The sequence below is a fragment of the Podarcis vaucheri genome, assembly GCF_965113315.1.
Source record: "Podarcis vaucheri genome assembly, chromosome: 12".
Classification (NCBI taxonomy): Eukaryota; Metazoa; Chordata; class Lepidosauria; order Squamata; family Lacertidae; genus Podarcis; species Podarcis vaucheri.
The window spans coordinates 60,169,480-60,189,796 of record NC_138750.1 but is presented as its reverse complement, the minus strand read 5'-3'; the positions used below and the strand labels follow the sequence as shown (position 1 = coordinate 60,189,796).

Genomic DNA, 20,317 nt, shown 5'->3' with positions numbered 1-20,317 from the left:
GTGTGTGTGTGTGTGTGTGTGTGTGTGTGTGTGTATAAAATCCCTTTGCCCTTGCAGAACTCTCAACCTGGGTAAATCCTCCCCCTCATTGCCCTAATTAGAAAAGATTTTTTTTGCTAATTGCACGGATGATGGAACAACTCGCTTGGCCCGATTCCCTCTGTGTCATGAAGCAATAACCGGTGAGTGGTGAAAGCCGTCTCTTCTGCATTGCTGAACTGCAGAATTAAATTGTGGCGCACAGGGCGGAGGTGGGGTGTGCCGCCTGTCACGGGATGTTAAAATGCATGCGCCACTGATCAATAGGAAGACGAACTGCCGCGCCATGATAAAACACTGTTAACAGAAGGATTGATACAATTCCATAGGCTGGGGTCTCCAAGCCCCGCTTCTAGCTTATCCAGAAGCAGAGAGACAGAAGCTGCACAGTTGAGGGAGGAGCTACCCAGCTACGAGATAGTAGCTAAGCAACCAGAAGGGAGGGAGCAGCTGGGCGATACATCAATTGAGAGTAGGGGGGACCCCCTCCCTCCCCACAAACTCGGAGGTTCGAGCGTGTCAGAGAACAAAGGAGACATGGGGGGGGAGAGACTTGTCATTGGCACGCTTCTTGCTGCTGAAGTGGGCAGGAGTCAGAGTAGGCAACTGATCTCCAGGGTGCCTGTTTGTGCTTGTAACATAATGCAATAAAAGGACTATAAATCTACCAGATGCTTGTTAATTCTTATCGGTGAGCCACCAGAAGAGAAAGTGGAACTCCTGTACTTGACGCTATCTCTCATGCAGCCACAGCCCTTGAAAACCCTTAAAGGTAAAGGGACCCCTGACCATTAGGTCCATTCTTGGCTGACTCTGGGCTTGCGGCGCTCATCTCACTTTATTGGCCGAGGGAGCCGGCGTACAGCTTCCAGGTCATGTGGCCAGCATGACTAAGCCGCTTCTGGTGAACCAGAGCAGTGCACGGAAACGCCGTTTACCCTCCCACCAGAGCGGTACCTATTTATCTACTTGCACTCTGACGTGTTTTTGAACTGCTAGGTTGGCAGGAGCAGGGACCGAGCAACGGGAGCTCAGCCTGTTGCGGGGATTCGAACTGCCAACCTTCTGATCGGCAAGTCCTAGGCTCTGTGGTTTAACCCACAGCGCCACCTGCATCCCTTGAAAACCCTTACTCAATCCTATTTTCTTACTGTACGTGAGGAGCCCTCCTCGCGCCTTACCTGGAGTTGTTTCAGTGACTCAGTTCCTGCTAAGCTGTTTCTCACCTGTTTTGGTCCACATTCTTGTGGCACTGGCCTCCCAGATAATGACCCCAACAGAAATCCCCCTTCAGTAGGAAGGCTGAACCAAGCCAGTGGCGTAGCGTGGGTTCTCAGCACCCGGGGCAAGGCAAGTAATTTGCGCCCCCTAACCCGTGGATTTTAGCACTCGAGTCTCTTCCGCCGCCCCCCAGATGTTGCGCCAGGTGCGGCCGGCCCCCCCTGCACCCCCACGCTATGCCACTGCTCCCACCACAAGTCTTCAGGACAGCCATCCGAAGGCTGGCGCGGGGAGAAGGTCTCTTCGCCCCACCGCCAGGCTTCGGAGCAGCCTTCCGAAGGCTGGCAGTGGGGCGGAGAGAAGCCTGGCGGCGGGAGGAGGTCTCTCTGCCCCACCGCCAGCCTTCGGAGCAGCCTTACGAAGGCTGGCGGCGGGAGGAGGTCTCTCCACCCCACCGCCAGGCTTCGGAGGAGCCTTCCGAAGGCTGGCGGTGGGGCGGAGAGACCTCCTCCCGCCGCCAGGCTTCGGAGCAGCCTTTCGCTTACCGTATTTTTCGCTCTATAACACGCACCTGACCATAACACGCACGTAGTTTTTAGAGGAGGAAAACAAGAAAAAAATATTCTAAACGAAACAGTGGATGTATGATTTTTGTGGTTCATGCTGTGGCCACAGACGTGATCTGACGGTGAGTTTGGGGTAGCCCAATGCAAAAATCCTGAGGATCCATTTGGATCCATGCTTTGTAACCACGTTTTTGCGCCATTGCAGCCCCATGAAACAGTGTGTGTGTGTGTGTGTTTTGGTGCAGGCTGTAGCCATGCATATGCTATATGATCTGATGGTGAACTTGGGGTGACCCAGTGCAAAAATCCTGAGGATCCATGTGGATCCGTGCTTTGTAACCACATTTTAAGTGGGGAGGGAAGGAAAAGTATTAAAGGGAGAAGGAACACGTGTGGGGTGGGTGGAGAAGGATGTGGCTAATAATGCAGGAGAGGGGTCTAAGGGGACAAGGAACACGCGTGGGGTGGGTGGAGAAGGATGTGGCTAATAATGCAGGAGAGGGGTCTAATGGGACAAGGAACACACGTGGGGTGGGTGGAGAAGGATGTGGCTAATAATGCAGGAGAGGGATCTAAGGGGAAAAGGAGCTCGCGTGGGGTGGGTGGAGAAGGAGCTTTTCGGAGAGCTGAGCGGGGAGGGGGGAGGGAAAGAGCACTGTTGCTTTAAAGGAGCCAACCCGACAGCAGCCACTTACAGCAGTGTAAGCAGCTCCTTTCCTCTCCCGCTTTCCTCCTTCTCTCCCTCTTTGCTGCTTTACACAGCTAATGGTGAATCCCCTGCAACCCAAGTCCCGCTCAGCGGATCAGCTGAGACGCTGGGAGAATTGTAATTTCCCCCTCTCCCTCATCCCGTGCCCTCCTGTCCCCAGCAGCCTTTTAAAAAACTTTTTTACTGATTTTCACTGCGCTCGTGGCTCAGAGCCCTCCTGTGCCCTGCCGTCCCTCTGCAGCCTCATTGCTCCGTTTAGAGAGCGCACGGACCTTTGCTAGCTGAGGCTGCAGTAGCTGTTGCTGGCTACGCGGCGCTTTTTCCGGCTCGCTATGGCTCCCGTCTGTCCCTCCTCGCGTGTAAGCGGCTGCTGCCCGCTTTGCTGGCATGGCTCTCCTTCCCTCCCTCCTCCTCAGCTCCTCCCCCTCCTCCTGGCTGTAAAGCAAGCAAAGCTAGAGCCATGCAAAGCCCTGCAAGCAGCTCCCGCTTTGCTTGTCTGACGGCAGCCATGGATCCAGTGAGTGCATTCGCTCTGTAACACGCACAGGCATTTTCCCTTCCTTTCTAGGAGCAAAAAAGTGCGTGTTTTGGAGCGAAAATTACGGTAATTCCCAGCAAGCAATTAGCAGGCTCGCTCCACCTCCTCCTCCTCCCGGCTTTGCTGCTGCGCGGCTCTTTTCCTCCACCAACGGCGCGCTGCGCCTTGGAGAGGTTCCCCTTCCTCGAGGGGGGCCGGCCAAATGCGCCCCCCCAAATGTTGCGCCCGGTGCGGCCGGCACCCCTGGCACCCCCCACGCTACGCCACTGAACCAAGCTAGCATCTTTGGGAATGCAGGGATTTGCTGGTTGCCCTGCCCAGGTGTTGTTTTTTGCCTGGTTCTTTTAAGGATCCAAAGGCAGCAAGCACTCTTACAGGGGAGGCTTTATTAACGCAGAAAAGTAACAAGGCACACGTACGTCTAAACGAAACCTAAGCAGACACAGAACAGAAGTACCTAGGCAAAAATGAACGAAAAATGTGGAATAGCGTCGCTCGTGCTCCTTCTGTTGCTGCTGGGGGAAACAGCTGGTGGGCATTGGAAGATGGAAGATGCTTAACGCAATCCTGGGTGGGTTTGATGCTGGGCTCCCCTCCAGCCCTCTGAGAAACGGCCCGTCCGTGTAGAAAGCGTTGAACTTCGTGGACCGATGGTCTGATTCTGTGGGAGGCAGCAGCTGTGCAAAGTGTGCTTGGCAAGTTTCAAAAGGTAGCGTCGTGGTGAACCTCTCCAATAGATGGAGAGGCAACATTCTGATGTTGCTGCGCCTTTGCGCCAAGATTGGCCGCTCTCGTTCGCATTTCCCGGACCGGTTTGTGCGCGTCTTAGAAGGCTGGTTTGGGGGAGAGAAGAGAGGCTACAAAGGATGCCTTGCTAGCTGCCATGATGGTTGCAAGCGCCTCTTGGCGGATGAAGGCGATGGGGATGGATCAAACTGGTCCTGCACCCGGACTTCCACCTGACGTCCCAGTGCCCTTTGACGCATCTGGCCACGTAGCACATGCCGTGGATCACCTTCGCTTCCTGCAGCGGAAAGATCCGTGGGAGGCGGTGAGAAGGCGAAGAGGCCGCCAACCGCAGCTGGAACAGGCATAGGCAAACTCGGCCCTCCAGCTTTTTTTGGGACTACAACTCCCATCATCCCTAGCTAACAGGGATGATGGGAGTTGTAGTCCCAAAAAAAGCTGGAGGGCCGAGTTTGCCTATTGTTGAGCTAGAACTTGATATGCACGGGAAGGGGAAGGACCCACTGAGGAGGAATGGCTTAGGAAACTGATGGGCTATGCTGAAATGGTGGGATGGACTGCAAAAACGAAGGGGACGTAATGGCAAAGTGTTTAAGGGAGAATGGAGACCACGGGTGGATTATCTATCAAATTATCATTCATACATGAAGTCGCTGGCAGGAGATAATAATAATAATAATAATAATAATAATAATAATAATAATAATAAATATTTATTACTTATATCCCGCCCATCTGGCTGGGATTCTGCAGCCACTCTGGGTGGGTCCCAACAGAATATTAAAAATACAATAAAACATCAAAAATAAAAAACTTCCCAAAACAGAGCTGCCTTCAGATGTCTTCTAAAAGTCAGATAGTGGTTTATTTCCTTGACATCTTATGGGAGGGTGTTCCTCAGGGCGGGAGCCACTACTGAGAAGGCCCTGTGCCCGCTTATATTGAAATATAAGCAGTGGATTATTGAAAGAATTAACGACAGTGGGGTTTAGAAAATTAAAACGTGTTGTAAAACAGCAAAAAGGAGTAAAAAAACAAACATTAGGGAAGGAGGGGTGGGAAGTAGGAAAGGAGGGGTGGGAAGTCAATAACACACACACACACAACAGAGAGAGAGAGAGAGAGAGAGAGAGAGAGAGAGAGAGAGATTTTGGAATATTTTTGGAGATTTAATAAAAATATGGAGAAAAAGAGAATGGGAAGAGGCCAGGTGGTCAGTCAAGGGGTGGGATTTCCGAGTTCCCAATGAGGGTCAAGGAGGGCCATTTGTCTTCTGTTCGTGGCCCCCGGATGTGATTCTCTGGTTGCAGTGGCAGAACCGAGAAGCTGAGCCTAGCCCCGCTTTCGGTTTCCGGCAATGCGCCACACTGATGCTAAGTCACGGGCATTGTGGGAAATAATTAGAATGGCTTACCTGCCTGCTCAGGATGCCAAGCCAGAGGTGGAGGGGGGAAGGAAGGGGTCCCAGGGCAGGTGTTGGTGTCCTGGCAAGTGCCTTAGGAGGCTGAGTACTAGTGAAGGACTCCTCAAGACAGACAGATGCCAACAAGATTACTGCAATGCGCTGTACTTGGGGCTGCCCCGTGCTTGGTTCAGAAGCTGCCTCTAGTACAGAGTGCAACAGCTAAATGGGTGCTCAGTGAGGCGCTGGCAGGACACAAACATCTCACCTAGGTGAAACAGTGGCCCTGGCTGACTATGAGCTAGAAAGTCAGGTCCAAGTTTCTATTTCGAACAACTTGGTGCCCCAGAGAGCCTGCTCATCTGCTCTGTGCCCTCACCTGTGCCTCCTGCTTGGCTGCATCCTTGGGGCCTCCATCGCCTGCCCCTCTTGAATTTGTGTCTTCTGGTGGGGTGGCAGCCCCTCTCAGCACCAAGCCCACCACTAACGCCAGCAGCCAGAAGCACCGCATCGCCCTCGAGGCGCTCCGAGGCACCGCACAACTCTTCGCGTCCGGATTTGGGGAGGGGAGAAGCTCCTGTTGGTGGAGGAGGAATTGCAGGGAGAGAATGAAAACCAGGGACAGGGGTTTAAGGACCAAGGAAGTTCCCCGAAACATCACCTTTGCCTAGGGGAACTGGAAAGGGGAAGAAAGGCAGCAACTAGGTTGGGGAGGAGTACAGAAAGCCCACAACCTATAAAGCCTTAAATGGCTCAGGACCCCAACACCTCTCCCCTTATGAACCTACCCGGACCCTGAGATCATCTTCTGAGGCCCTCCTTCGTGTGCCTCCTCCTCGAGAGGTCCGGAAGGTGGCAACACGAGAACAGGGCCTTTTCTGCAGTGGCTCCCCATCTGTGGGATGCTCTCCCCAGGGAAGTTTGCCTGGTGGCTTCATTATACATCTTTAGGCACCAAGCAAAAACCTTCCTTTTTAACCAGGCCTTTGGTTGACCCAACTTACACCCTATGCCCTTTTAAAATGTGTTTTTTTTTGGGGGGGAGGGGGGCTATTCGGTTGTTGTTTTTATTCTTATTAGGTCTTTTGTGGTTTTATATCTTGATTTTACTCTGTGAACTGCCCTGAGACCCCCAGGTATAGGGTGGTACCGTATTTTTCACTCTATAGGACGCACTTTTCCCCCTCCAAAAATGAAGGGGGAAAGTTTGTGCGTCCTATGGAGTGAATGCAGGCTTTCACTGAAGCCTGGAGAGCGAGAGGGGTCGGTGTGCACTGACCCCTCTCGCATACCAGGCTTCAGGAAGCTATCCGCAAGCCTGCGGAGCCCGGCGGGAACTCCCGCTGGGCTCTGCAAGCTTGCGGACAGCTGCCTGCAGCCCGAAGCCCAGGGAGCGTGGCGTTGTGCACCCCGGGCTTCGGGCAGCTCTCCGCAAGCCCTCGGAGCCCAGCGGGAGTTCCCGCCGGGCTCCCAAGGCTTGCGGATAGCAGCCTGCTGTCCCCAAAGCCAAAACAGCGAGACGGGGGGCTGCGCAAAGCCTCCGCAGGGCCAGCCCCACAAGCTCGGGGGGTAGCAGCAAGGCCTGCTCTTGAACGCACCTTGAATGTACCTTGTTTTTGAGGGGGAGAACAAGAACCCCCCCATTCTCCCCCTCCTATGGTCTGGTGCGTCCTATGGTCCAGTGCGCCCAATAGAGCGAAAAATATGGTACAGTGGTGCCCCGCAAGACGAATGCCTCGCAAGACGGAAAACTCGCTAGATGAAAGAGTTTTCCGTTTTGGAGGTGCTTCGCAAAACGAATTTCCTATGGGCTTGCTTCGCAAGACGACAATGTCTTGCGAGTTCCTGCGGGTTTTTTCCCTTCCCCCCCTTTTCTAAGCCGCTAAGCCGCTTATCAGCTGATCCGATCAGCAGATAAGCCGCTAAAAGCCGCTAAAAGCGCTAATCCGCTAATCCGTCAATGTGCTTGCTTTGCAAGACGAAAAAACCACTAGACGAAGAGAATCACAGAACGGATTCTTTTCGTCTTGCGAGGCACCACTGTATATAAATTCAATAACAACAACAACAATTTGCTGGTGTTTTTTTACTTTTTAAGAAAAAGGCTCCGTTTTTGGTCTTTCTGACTTCTTCCAATGGTCAGTTTCCTTCCAAAGACCATTACAGGTTCTATGCTGTGCTGATGCCTGATTATCGTCTTCCAAAGCAACTACAGTGGTACCTCGGGTTACATACGCTTCAGGTTACACACTCCACTAACCCAGAAATAGTACCTTGGGTTAAGAACTTTGCTTCAGGATGAGAACAGAAATCGCACGGCGGCAGTGGGAGGCCCCATTAGCTAAAGTGGTGCTTCAGGTTAAGAACAGTTTCAGGTTAAGAACGGACCTCTGGAACGAATTAAGTACGTAACCAGAGGTACCACTGTACTCTATTCCGAACTTAAAAATGGAAAGCGTAATGCTGGTGGTCAACAAAAGAGGTTTAAAGACTCTCTCAAGGCAAATCTTAAAAGATATACCGTATTTTTTGCTCTATAACACGCACCTGACCATAACACGCACATAGTTTTTAGAGGACGAAAACAAGAAAAAAAATATTCTAAACGAAACAGTGGATGTATGATTTTTGTGGTTCATGCTGTGGCCACAGACATGTGATCTGACGGTGAGTTTCGGGTAGCCCAATGCAAAAATCCTGAGGATCCTTGTGGATCCATGCTTTGTAACCACGTTTTTGCACCACTGCGGCCCCAGGCAACAGTGGGTGTGTGATTTTTTTGGTGCAAGATGTAGCCATGGACATGCTATGTGATCTGATGGTGAATTTGGGGTGACCCAGTGCTAAAATCCTGAGGATCCATGTGGATCCGTGCTTTGTAACCAGGCTCTCTGTCCCTCTCTTCTCCCCACTCAGCGGCTCTTCTCCCGCTTTGCTGTTTCAAAGCAAGCAAAGCGAGCCACGGAGGAGGGAAGGAAGGGGAACCATGGATCCCCTGCTCACGACTGCAGCAGATCCCCCGCCACCCGTAGGCATTCGCTCCATAACATGCACAGACATTTCCCCTTACTTTCTTGGAGGAAAAAAGTGAGTGTTATGGAGCAAAAAATACGGTAGTATAAACACCGACAACTGGGAAACACTGGCCTGCGAGCGCTCCAGTTGGAGAACAGCCTTTACCAAAGGTGTCATGGGCTTTGAAGACACTCGAACTCAGGACGCAAGGGAGAAACGTGCTAAGAGGAAGGCACGCTTGGCAAATCCACACTGTGATCAACTCCCACCTGGAAACCAATGTCCCCACTGTGGAAGGACGTGTGGATCCAGAACTGGCCTCCACAGTCACTTACGGACTCACTGTTAAAAACGTGTTTATGGAAGACAATCTTACTCGGCTACGAGGGATCGCCGAAGAAAGAAGGCAAGTCAGGAGCAAAGGATTCCTGAATTGCAGGAAGTTGGAGTAACTGAGCCTTGAGGTCCTTTCCAACTCTACAGTTCTATGATTCTGGGAGAGGGGGGTCACAGCATCAAGCCGAGCTTGGCCCTGGCACCTTTCTGTATGGGGATCCTCCACCCCATAAACTTAAATACAGTGGTGCCCCGCAAGACGAATGCCTCGCAAGACGGAAAACTCGCTAGACAAAAGAGTTTTCTGTTTTGGAGGTGCTTCGCAAAACGAATCTCCTATGGGTTTGCTTCGCAAGACGAAAATGTCTTGTGAGTTCCTGGCATTTCCCCCCCTCCCCCCTTTTTCTAAGCCGCTAAACTGCTTATCCGCTTATCCGCTAAGCCGCTAAGCCGCTAAAAGCCGCTAATAGCGCTAATCCGCTAATCCGTCAATGGGCTTGCTTCGCAAGACGAAAAAACCGCTAGACGAAGAGACTCACAGAACGGATTCTTTTCGTCTTGCGAGGCACCACTGTAGGTCCATTGGGCTCCTGAGGCCATTTGGCCAAGCCACACTAACTTGCCCTGCCCCTGATGCCACGTGTGGGGCAGGGAAGATCACAGCTGGGCCCATGGGACTCACCCAGTACTCCGGCAGACACAAACGTCAGCTGATCTGCAGTGCAGGGAGACCTGGTGGCATTGTGATGTCAGGTGATTGGCAGGTGTGTGGCCCCACCCACCTGCCCATCTTGGGGGGAGGGCGGGGAGATAATAATCCAGCCCACCAAACGGGTTCAGTTCCGCATCTCTGGCGCTAAACTGAAAGGATTAAGAACGGGAAAGATTAGATGGCTGAATAAGCTGAAAGATTTGGGCAAATATGTCCCTCTTGTGGCGACTGGCCATGTGCGAATGAATCACCGGAGATCAAACTCCGCTGGCAATTCCATCGATCGATATGTCATTTATTTATTTAGTCCAAAAAAATTACACACCACCAGATTGTAGTCATTTTAAAAAAATAAAAAATCCAAAGTGGTTTATGAAAAGAACGAAACTACAAAATTTCCGATAAGAACAGTGAAAAGCAGCTGCTTAAAATCTTTGGGGAATGATTAAAATAAACAGTAAGCTAAATATTCTAAATAATAATAATAATAATAATAATAATAATAATAATAATAATAATAATTTATTTATACCCCGCCCATCTGTCTGAGACTCCCCAGCCACTCTGGGCAGCTCCCAATCAAATGTTAAAAACAGTACAGCATTAAATATTAAAAACTTCCCTGAACAGGGCTGCCTTCAGATGTCTTTTAAAGATAGCATAACTGCTTATTTCCTTCACATCTGAAGGGAGGGTGTTCCACAGGGTGGGTGCCACTACCGAGAAGGCCCTCTGTCTAGGTATCTAGGGTAGGCCTGTCCAGACACAAAAAAAATGTTTTAAAGAGGTGCTGAAAAGAATCTAGTGAAGGTGCCAGACTGATGTCAATCGGCAGGAAATGTCTGGGTGTGGCTACACTAAGGTAAATATTGATCCTTTACAAATGCAGAATGAATATTAGGCGGCACCTGGGACAATGTCAATTCCACAGTGCCAGGAATCCTGGAGGAAGTTCCCAGGTGAATGAATCATAGAGTGGTACAACTCCACAGGTGAAAAGGAAATCATTGCAGACCCGGAAGGCTCTGCCACACACGGAGAAAGGCCCAGGATCAGGTCCATGGGCCTGATCCTGCAGACTCCTCTCATGTCAGCCTGCCTTTTAGGTAACCCAGCACTGACTCCAGTCAAGTTGGAAGGGACAAGGTAACTGTTAGGTGGATTTGTAGCTGGTTGGCTGAGCAAACCCAAAGAGTTCTCATTTGTGTTTCCTTGTAATCCTGCAAAAAAACCAACCAACCAAGGTCTTTGAACACAGAGGAGGGAGAAAGGTTGTTTTCTGCTGCTCCAGAGAAGCGGACACGGAGCAATGGATCCAAACTACAAGAAAGAAGATTCCACCTAAACATTAGGAAGAACTTCCTGACAGTAAGAGCTGTTTGACAGTGGAATTTGCTGCCAAGGAGTGTGGTGGAGTCTCCTACTTTGGAGGTCTTTAAGCAGAGGCTTGACAACCATATGTCAGGAGTGCTCTGATGGTGTTTCCTGCTTGGCAGGGGGTTGGACTCAATGGCCCTTGTGGTCTCTTCCAACTCTATGATTCTATGAATTTTTAAAAAAGGGGCAAATGTTTAATGCATATCTTTTAAGCTTTGTATAGAGATTTTTACATTAGTATAACTGACTCTGTATATTAAGGCAGCTTCCGATTCTCCTGCGATCCTTCCTGGTCTCTGCAACCAGCAAGGGTGTTGGGCAATTCCCTCGCGGAGTTGTATCGCTGGATGATTCACCTGGGAATTTCCTCTAAGATTCCTGGCACTGTTGCAAGAGCCACATAATGTTCATTCCGCATTTCTAAGAATCTTTTTGTTTGGCCGCACCCACACCTCAGAACTCCCTGCCTGTTGAAATCAGAAAGGTGTCTTCACTGTTCTCTTTCTGCACCTGTTGTTGCTGTTTAGTCGTTTAGTCATGTCCGCCTCTTTGTGACCCCCTGGACCAGAGCACGCCAGGCACTCCTGTCTCCCACTGCCTCCCGCAGTTTGGTCAAACTCATGCTGGTAGCTTCGAGAACACTGTCCAACCATCTCGTCCTCTGTCGTCCCCTTCTCCTTGTGCCCTCCATCTTTCCCAACATCAGGGTCTTTTCCAGGGAGTCTTCTCTTCTCATGAGGTGGCCAAAGGATTGGAGCCTCAGCTTCAAGATCTGTCCTTCAAGTGAGCACTCAGGGCTGATTTCCTTCAGAATGGAGAGGTTTGATCTTCTTGCAGTCCATGGGACTCTCAAGAGTCTCCTCCAGCACCAGAATTCAAAAGCATCAAAAGCACCTGTTAAAAACACTATATTCCCGGGCGAGCCCACAAAGATATGTAGAAGGCTAGCCTATGTTTTAATCAGTTTTCAGCTTATCATTGATTTCAACTATTTCTCTGGATGTTTTAAACAGCTGGGTTTTTACTTTATAATATTTTTTTTTTGCTCATTTCGTAAGCTGCTTTGGGGGTTTACCCCTAAGCAGTATATCAATCCTATGAAATAGATAAAATAAAATTAAATTAAAAAATACTGTATTGTTGAAATGGCGACAAGATCGCACTGGCCTATTTATTCTGGATGTTTGTAAGTGATGCCAATAAAGGCTTGAGGATGATGATGATAAAAAAAATAAAACATTACATCTGGATTGAGGAAACTGTGGCTTGTTCACATATGCCAGCTAGAACATATCAGACGACACAGCAATTCTTCAGACAGCTCTTGTTTATTCACAGGCCAGAACTGAACTGAACTGAAGGGTTCAGCCAGCCTGCTTATATAGAGCTCCACTACAATGCAACAGTAACCACTTTCTGTAGCTATCCAATCACTGAACGTCACTCCTTATTCCTTATTTGCATATGTGGACCTGAGTGAAAACTATCTACAGTACCCCCTGCTGGCCCAGGGTGAGAACTTCAGTGCATAACAGAAGGGACCCGAGGGTCATCTAGTCCAACCCCCTGCAATGCGGGCCGATCGCCCTGCAGGCAGCTATCCGGTGTAGATCCTGCCCTCTTCCCCTCCCTCCCTCCACCCCTCTCAAAGAAAGCTGCGCAGGCAGCTATCTGATGGAGGGAGAGAGGGGGGAGAAGGCGGGAAATACATCAGATAGCTGCCTGCAAGGCTTTCTTTGATGGGGGAGTTGGAGGGAGGAAGGGGGAATTTCAATGGGGGTGTGTGACAATTTTTTTTTTATTTTTTTGCACCGGGTACCACCTCACCTTGCTACGCCACTGCCGGTGGCTCCTGCACCAAGTGATGAATTCCTTGAAGGCTGTATCTTCTGCCACTGTGGATTCTGCTGCCTGAGGCAGTTACCTCGCCTTGCCTCATGTGTGGACTGGCCCTGCAACTAGCCCAACTCCCCGCGATGCAAGAATCACAGCTAAAGAATCCCCGGCCGTCTCATAGGTCATGTCAAATTTTTCAGCTTTTAGCTTCCCAAAACGAGAGGTGCTAAAAAGTTCTATCCCGGATTGGGAATACAAAAGGTATTTTGGTGAAAGGAACGTGATTTGGTCTTGCTGGGCAAGCACAACGTGTGTAAACCGGAACAGACAGAAATCACTAAACGTGATGGCCAAGCACTTGCAATCATATTATTATTATTGATTGCTGCTATTATTGTTTTTTTAAAAATAATTTTTATTAAGTTTCCATATTTATTTACATCTCATTACACAGATCTATAACTTAAAGCATTGTTCAAACAGAGCATCGACTTCCTTCCCTCCTTCTTTCTGACTTCCAAACATCTTTTACTAAATTCTCGCATTTCTACAACCATTTTTTTACCTTAAAACTTCTGCTCTTTTATAATCATTACCTCCTTATACATAAACCAGTTCCTTATTTTCACATTACAAAGCGTTTCAGTTCAAACCTACAAACATTTTCAAATGTTTACCATTTTCTTTCATATAGAATATAAATTTGCTCCAGTCCTTTTGAAACAGTTCGTCTCGCCAATTCCAGATAATGATTTGGTCTTGCTGGGCAAGCGCAATGTGTGTAAACCTGAACAGAAATCACTAAACGTGATTGCCAAGTACTTGCAATTATACTATTATTATTTATTGCCGCTATTATTGTTTAGCACTGCCTGACTGACATTTCAAGAAGGCAACATTAAAGTTCTTTGGTTTTCTGAAAGCAGTTAATATGCTTCTCCATCAAATTTAGAAGGCAGGAGCGTCTCCACCCCCATCGTTCAGCCCGGACACTGAGGTCCAGCTCCGAGGGCCTTCTAGTGTTTACCTCCCTGCGAGAAGTGAGGTTACAGGGAACCAGGCAGAGGGCCTTCTCGGTGGTGGCGCCCGCCCTGTGGAACGCCCTCCCACCAGATGTCAAGGAAATAAACAACTACAGTGGTACCTCGGGTTAAGTACCGTATTTTTTGCTCTATAAGACTCACTTTTTCCCTCCTAAAAAGTAAGGGGAAATGTGTGTGCGTCTTATGGGGCGAATGCAGGCTGCGCAGCTATCCCAGAAGCCAGAATAGCAAGAGTGATTGCTGCTTTCACTGCGCAGCGATCCCTCTTGCTGTTCTGGCTTCTGAGATTCAGAATATTTTTTGTCTTGTTTTCCTCCTCTAAAAACTAGGTGCGTCTAGTTTACCACTTTAGCTAATGGGGCCTCCTGCTGCCGCCGTGCCGCCGGAGCCCGATTTCTGTTCTTATCCTGAAGCAAAGTGTTGGTGCTGACCTTTAAAGCCCTAAATGGCCTCAAAGGCCCAGTATACCTGAAGGAACGTCTCCACCCCCATCGTTCTGCCCGGACACTGAGATCCAGCGCCATGGGCCTTCTGGTGGTTCCCTCCCTGCGAGAAGTGAGGTTACAGGGAACCAGGCACAGGGCCTTCTCAGTAGTGGCGCCCTGTGGAACGCCCTCCCTTCAGATGTCAAGGAAAGAAGCACCTATCTTCTCTTTAAAAGACATCTGAAGGCAGCCCAGTTCAGGGAAGTTTTTAATATTTAATGCTGTATTGTTTTTAACACTCGATTGGGAGCCGCCCAGCGTGGCTGGGGAAACTCAGCCAGATGGGCGAGGTATATATAATAAATTATTATTATTATTATTATTATTATTATTATTATTATTATTATCCTCATTGCCAACCTTGGCTCTTTCTGTTGCAGGCAAGGAGCATCTGTTCCGAGTGCGTATGCGTCAATGGCACATGGGTTCTGACCTGGAGGCCTGGATGCGGCAGTCCCATAGCAGGAGGTATCCCTGAACATGACACATGGAAAGGAGGTATCCCTAAACATGACACATGGAAAGGTCGCTGCAAGAACACTCCCTGTTAGCAACATACCCTTGGCAGCCCCTCTTCTCTCTGCCCCCCTCCAGTCTCCAAAGAAGCACAGACTGGTCCAGGAGATGCAACCGAGGATATTCCACCCAGATGCAAAGTCTCAACGAGCAAAGAGTCAGCTCTTGCAGAGGTTCCTCACGGTGCTTCCAGCTCTTATGTCTCAATAAAGCATTTGCAAAAGTCGGTGGCCTTGTTTTGTCTGAAAATAAATTTAAAAACACCCTCGTAAGCGGGGCAGCTTAAAAACAGCTCGCAAGGATGAAGGCAGAAAGCAGCCGTATTCTTATAGCTGGGAACTGGAAGGGGCAGGCGGAATATAAATCGGAAGAATTGCATAAAGAGGTGTGGGATATAGCTATTAAAGATAAATTAATATGTGCCATAGGGACGCGGGTGGCACTGTGGGTTAAACCACAGAGCCTAGAACTTGCCGATCAGAAGGTCGGCGGTTCGAATCCCTGCAACGGGGTGAGCTCCCGTTGCTCTGTCCCTGCTCCTGCCCACCTAGCAGTTCAAAAGCATGTCAAAGTGCAAGTAGATAAATAGGTACCACTCCGGCGGGAAGGTAAATGGCATTTCCGTGCGCTGCTCTGGTTCGCCAGAAGCGGCTTAGTCATGCTGGCCACATGACCCGGAAGCTGTACAATGGCTCTCTCGGCCAGTAAAGCGAGATGAACGCCACAATCCCAGAGTCAGTCAAGACTGGACCTAATGGTCAGGGGTCCCTTTACCTTTACTTAACATGTGCCATTGAGTAGTGGCAGAGCATATTCCCGCGTTGCCCAGGGCGGGCGTGCTCCTGAGGGGAAGTCCCAGCCAAGCAATTTGGATCAAAACAGCAGTCAGTAGACCATGATCTTTATTGTTGCGCAACAGGTCCCCACAGGAGTAAGATATGGTTACCAGATTTTTTTTCAATGAATCCGGGGACACTTTTCAACTTCAATGGATTTTGTATGGTGACTGATTCGTAAATCAGGGAAACGGGGACATCTGGTAATCTTAGAGTAAGAACCCCGAACACTGGGCGACACCCTGTTTTAAAACCTCCCTCTTTCCCCCAGAATACAATTTGAGCAGCATCATTGATACATCATCACTACATCACTAAAAAAAGGTAAAGGACCCCTGACCGTTAGGTCCAGTCGTGGCCGACTCTGGGGTTGCGGCGCTCATCTCGCTTTATTGGCCGAGGGAGCCGGCGTACAGCTTCCAGGTCATGTGGCCAGCATGACTAAGCCGCTTCTGGCGAACCAGAGCAGCACACGGAAATGCCGTTTACCTTCCCGCAGGAGCGGTACCTATTTATCTACTTTGACGTGCTTTCGAACTGCTAGGTTGGCAGCAGCAGGGACCGAGCAACGGGAGCTCACCCCGTCATTGCGGGGATTCGAACCACCGACCTTCTGATCGGCAAGTCCTAGGCTTTGTGGTTTAGACCACAGCACCACCTGCGTGGCTTGTCACTAGTATGTCACAAATGGGGAGGGGTATACAAGGGTTACACAAGTTCAACATTAGGTCACTTTATCAGACACCTTTCGCAACACCTCTTAAGGACCCATCACTGAAAGAACAAGGAAACTCTTGACATCTCCTTGCCCTCAGGTCTTGTCTGGAGATAGGCTTTCAGAACACCTGACTTGCTTAACTGCCTCTGAGGATGTCTAGTGTTGCCCCCCTGGTCACTCCCTGGGTGGGGGGCTGTGGGTGTGCTCTCACACTTGGGGAATTATGGGGGGATGCCCTGTTCCTGCTGCCTATGTGATTTCCTGCTTCTTGGTTCACGGAGATAGGTTGAGCCCAAATTCACCTTTCTTTAAGGGTTAAAATGGCATTGGAATGAGGAGATTCGGTTAAAGTTTGGATTTTGCACGGATTTATAAAGCTAGGTACCGTATCTTCCCTGAGCTGTCAAGTCGAAAGGATACATTCAGGCATAATATTTAATAACAATAACTAATAAATTTTTATTTATACCCCGCCCTTCCTGGTTTAAAAACCGGGCTCAGGGTGGCTAACAGCAAATATAAAACACTGATTAAAATGCGACTTAAAAGCAGCATAAAACAGCATCATCAATATCAATAAAATTCAAAAATTCAGGGGTCATTTGGGGAAACAAGCAAGCAAGCAAACAAACAAACCAACCCAGTCAGTAGACATCAAATGATCACCAGGGCTATCTGGCCAAGTTCGTCCTACTAGAGCCAGTGATAAGACCAGGGAAGAATTTAAATGTGGGGTCCCAGAAAGGGTTTCTTCATAGAAGAGGAAAGGGAAAAGGGAATAGAGGATCAGGCTAATTCAAATTGAAGGCCAAGCAGAATAGCTCTGTCTTACAGGCCCTGCGGAAGGAGATCAAGTCCTGCAGGGCCCTAGTCTCCTGGGACAGAGCATTCCACCAGGTCGGAGCCATCACTGAGAAGGCCCTGGCCCTGGTGGAAGATAGTCTGGCTTCCTTAGGGCCTGGAACTGTCAAGCCATTATTATCCATGGACCTTTTATAACATTGTAACTTTAAAGATGTGCACCCCCTGTCATTTCCGTAACAAACTAGTACCATGCCTCTTCTGCTAGATTCTTACCCAACTTAGTCCTTGAATTTAGTTCCCCTTTCCAGCACAAGTGGTTGCTTTGGAAACTTCCGTCCCGCTTGCGGAACGCATTCCCCTCCAAGTCTCTCCTTCTGGAGGCTCATTCTGTCCTCGTACCTCCTCCGCCATCAACAGGAGCTTCTCCCCTCCCCAAATCCACACGCAAAGAGTTGTGTGGAGCCTCAAGGGTGATGCGGTGCGTCTGGCTGCTGTTGGGGCTAGTGGTGGGCTTGGTGCTGAGAGGGGCTGCCGCCCCACCAGAAGACGCAAATTCAAGAGTGGCAATTTTGGTGGAAGGCGATGAAGGCCCGAGGGATGCAGCCAAGCAGGAGATACAGGTGAGAATGGAGAGCTGGTGGGGGCAAACAAATGATTTAGTCCTTTATATCCTTTACAACCCGCCATGCGGGTGGTGCTGTGGGTTAAACCACAGAGCCTAGGACTCGCCGATCAGAAGGTCAGTGGTTCGAATCCCCGTGATGGGATGAGCTCCCGTTGCTCAGTCCCTGCTCCTGCCAACCTAGCAGTTCAAAAGCACGTCAGAGTGCAAGTAGATAAATAGGTACGGCTCCAGCGGGAAGGTAAAGGGCGTTTCCGTGGGCTGCTCTGGTTTGCCAGAAGTGGCTTAGTCATGCTGGCCGCATGACCCGGAAGCTGTACGCTGGCTCCCTCGGCCAGTAAAGCAAGATGAGCGCCGCAACCCCAGAGTCGGTCACGACTGAACCTAATGGTCAGGGGTCCCTTTACCTTTATCTTACCCTTGCAATAGAAACTTGGGCACAGCTTGGGGGCTTAAAGGCAGCCTAGGCAGCTGTTTCGCCTTAGGCTCTGGTTATCTCCTGCTTGGACTACTGCCATGCGCTCTATGTGGGGCTGCCTTTGAAGGTGACCCGGAAACTACAACTAATCCAGAATGTGGCAGCTAGACTGGTGACTGGGAGCGACCGCCGAGACCATATAACACCCGTCTTGAAAGATCTACACTGGCTCCCAGTACGTTTCCGAACACAATTCAAAGTGTTGGTGTTGACCTTTAAAGCCCTAAACGGCCTTGGCCCAGTAGACCTGAAGGAGCGTCTCCACCCCCATCGTTCAGCCCGGACACTGAGGTCCAGCTCCGAGGGTCTTTTGGCGGTTCCCTCCCTGCGAGAAGCCAAGTTACAGGGAACCAGGCAGAGGGCCTTCTCGGTGGTGGCGCCCGCCCTGTGGAACGCCCTCCCACCAGATGTCAAAGAGAAGAACAACTACCAGACTTTTAGAAGACATCTGAAGGCAGCCCTCTTTAGGGAAGCTTTTAATGTTTAACAGGCCACTGTATTTTAATACTTTGTTGGAAGCCGCCCAGGGTGGCTGGGGAGACCCAGCCAGATGGGCGGGGTATAAATAATAAATAATAAATTATTATTATTATTATTATTAGTCCAAGGGGTCTGTGTCCTGCCAGAGTCTCAATGAGCCCCACCTAGCTGCTGTTTTCTATACAGTGGTGCCTTGCAAGACGAAAAGAATCCGTTCTGTGATTCTCTTCGTCTAGCGGTTTTTTCGTCTTGCGAAGCAAGCCCATTGAAGGATTAGCAGATTAGCGCTATTAGCGGCTTTTAGCGGCTTATCTGCTGATCGGATCAGCTGATAAGCGGCTTAGCAAAAGGGGGGGAGGAAAAAACCAGCAGGAACTCGCAAGACATTGTCGTCTTGCGAAGTCAGCCCATAGGAAATTCATTTTGTGAAGCACCTCCAAAACAGAAAACCCTTTCGTCTAGCGAGTTTTCCATCTTGCAAGGCATTCGTCTTGCGGGGCACCACTGTATTTTCATTTTTTATTTATATTTCCAAATTTATACAATTCGTTATTTTAACTTTTTATTTTATTTTAAAAAGATTCTTTATTACAAAACTATTTACATAGAAAGTAAAAAAAACACCACGAAAGACAACATAAACAGACCATAGACACTGACTAACCACACCTCATTTGACCTTACATACCCTTTAACTTCCGATTCACCTCATTGTGCTTTTTATACCTTACAAGTCTATACACACTTCATATTTAATATTCTTTTCAGTTAATTACCACGAAAATTTTTTACTTCGTAATTTCCTCAAACTTCAAGATTCAATCCAAATCTGTCAGGAGATTTGTGTCATTACAGTGCTTTTTAAGATATTCTTTGAACATTCTCCAATCTTTACTAAATTTCTGGTTAGAATTGCCTCTTATTCTCCCAGTCATCCTTGCAAGTTCTGAATATTCTATCATCTTTGCCTGCCAATCAGTTTTTGTGGGGATTACATCACCTTTCCAAATTTTTGCTATTAAAATCCTCGCCGCTCTTTCTGTTGCAGGCAAGGTGGAGCTGTTCCAAGTGCGTATGTGTCAATGGCAGATGGGTTCTGAGGTGGAGGCCTGGGTGCGGGAGTACAATAGCAAGTATCCCTCATCGTCACCGACGGAAACGTCGCTGCAAGAAATCTCGCTGTTAGCAACGTAGCCTTGGTCAACCTCTTCTCTCTGTCCTTCTCCAGTCTCCAAAGAATAACAGAGTGGTCCAGGAGACACAACCGAGGCTATTCCATCCCGATGTAAAGTCTCAACGAGCGAAGAGTCGGCTCTTCAAGAGTTTCCACACATCTCTTCCAGCTCTTATGTCTCAATAAAGCTTTTGCAAAAGTCGGTGGCCTTATTTTGTCCAAAAAGAAATTTTAAAACACCCTCGTAAACTGGGCGGTTTAAAAACAGCCCATAAGGATGAAGGCAGAAAGCAGCAGTACAGTGGTACCTCGGGATGCGAACGTGATCCGTTCCAGAGCCCCGTTTGCATCCAGAAGCAAACGTAACTATTGACGGCACGTCTGCGCATGCGTGTGTCGCTTTTCGCCGCTTGTGCGCATGCGTGTGACGTCATTTTGAGCGTCTGCGCATGCGCGAGCGGCGAAACCCGGAAGTAATGCGCTTCGTTACTTCCCGGTTGCCATGGAGTGCAACTCGAAAATGCTCAACATGAAGCATATTCAACCCGAAGTATGACCGTATTATTATAGCCGGGAAGTGGAAGGGGCAAGCAGAATATAAAATGGAAGAATGGCATATAGAGGTGTGGGATATGGCTGTATTCATGATAAATTAACACGTGC

General features: G+C 49.2%; 2 long non-coding RNA genes across 2 annotated transcripts; one reads left to right on the top strand and one right to left on the bottom strand.

Moving 5' to 3' along the window:
* Positions 1 to 3,617: 3,617 nt before the first annotated feature.
* LOC309515103 lies at positions 3,618 to 9,297 on the bottom strand. Its single transcript, XR_014212270.1, has 3 exons — positions 9,256 to 9,297; positions 5,602 to 5,799; positions 3,618 to 4,097 (listed from the first exon to the last, which is right to left on the bottom strand). It is a non-coding gene; the product is annotated as an uncharacterized lncRNA (long non-coding RNA).
* Positions 9,298 to 17,289: 7,992 nt separating this feature from the next.
* LOC309515123 lies at positions 17,290 to 19,856 on the top strand. The gene is made up of 2 exons (XR_014212296.1): positions 17,290 to 17,520; positions 19,529 to 19,856. It is a non-coding gene; the product is annotated as an uncharacterized lncRNA (long non-coding RNA).
* The last annotated feature ends 461 nt before the right edge of the window (positions 19,857 to 20,317 follow it).